This window comes from Papaver somniferum, unplaced genomic scaffold, assembly GCF_003573695.1.
Source record: "Papaver somniferum cultivar HN1 unplaced genomic scaffold, ASM357369v1 unplaced-scaffold_15435, whole genome shotgun sequence".
In the NCBI taxonomy this organism is placed as follows: Eukaryota; Viridiplantae; Streptophyta; class Magnoliopsida; order Ranunculales; family Papaveraceae; genus Papaver; species Papaver somniferum.
The window spans coordinates 1-942 of NW_020624860.1; the positions used below are offsets into that span (position 1 = coordinate 1).

General features: G+C 60.4%; 3 non-coding genes across 3 annotated transcripts; 2 read left to right on the forward strand and 1 right to left on the reverse strand.

The window, feature by feature from the left end:
* Nucleotides 1-69: 69 nt before the first annotated feature.
* Nucleotides 70-232, forward strand: LOC113336972. The gene has a single exon (XR_003354067.1). It is a non-coding gene; the product is annotated as a U1 spliceosomal RNA (small nuclear RNA).
* A 206-nt stretch (nucleotides 233-438) lies between these two features.
* Nucleotides 439-510, reverse strand: TRNAQ-UUG. Its single transcript has one exon. It is a non-coding gene; the product is annotated as a tRNA-Gln (tRNA).
* Nucleotides 511-638: 128 nt separating this feature from the next.
* LOC113336973 lies at nucleotides 639-760 on the forward strand. Its single transcript, XR_003354068.1, has one exon. It is a non-coding gene; the product is annotated as a U5 spliceosomal RNA (small nuclear RNA).
* Nucleotides 761-942: the final 182 nt, after the last annotated feature.

Below are 942 nucleotides of genomic sequence, written 5' to 3' on the forward strand. Positions count from 1 at the left end.
GACACCGCCGCCCGCGGAACACACCCACCCACGACGCGGCCGGGTGCGGCGGACGACCCACAGCGCGCCATACTTACCTGGCGCAGGGGTTAACCGTGATCACGAAGGCGGTTCCCTCAGGGCGAGACGGTGTCATTGCACTTCGACGCTGTTGACCTCTGCGAGTATCTCAAATGCAGATACCTCGGGCGTGTAATTTTTGATAGTCGGGCTAGCGTTCGCGCTGGCCCGGTGCCAAACTCGCGCTCGCTTGCATCATCACCAGCACACTAATCGAGTACCTGCTGGTTGAGACGCAATGCTTTACTTTGTTTTCGATCTGGTTTTGTTTCTCCACGAGGTAGTCTGCGGCACGTGTCCGGAAGACACTCGAATAAGACGGCGCACAATAAAACAAACGCCGTCGAAAAGAGGGCGCCCGGGGTGATGGGGGGCGCCAGGTCCCACCGAGACTCGAACTCGGATCGCTGGATTCAAAGTCCAGAGTGCTCACCATTACACCATGGGACCCGCAGCGATGGTTCGGCGTGGCACACCGCCGCGACCCGCGTGAAGCTATCCTGCGGCCGGCAGCTCGCTCGCGCGGCTGACAACGGCTACCGCCTGGGTCATGCCGACCCCACATGGCCCCGGTATTCAGACTCGGAGCCACCTTCAAAACGAACAAATCTTTCGCCTTTTACTAAAGATTTCCGTGGAGGTGGCTCACAACGAGCATTTCATCCAATTTTTTCCGTCGCCCTGCTCCTTGCGAGTAGGGCACATTATGCTCCATACGCCCGCCTCACGCTCCCGACGACTGTGCGCCGACAGGCACCGTCGTGCATCCCCGCACGCCCCGGCACGCTCCCGGGGCGCAATCTTCGAAACTTCCCCACCGCATTCCGGGCAAACGAAAGACGGGGGTTGCGGCCCCATTTGGACTCACACACGAGCGTTGGC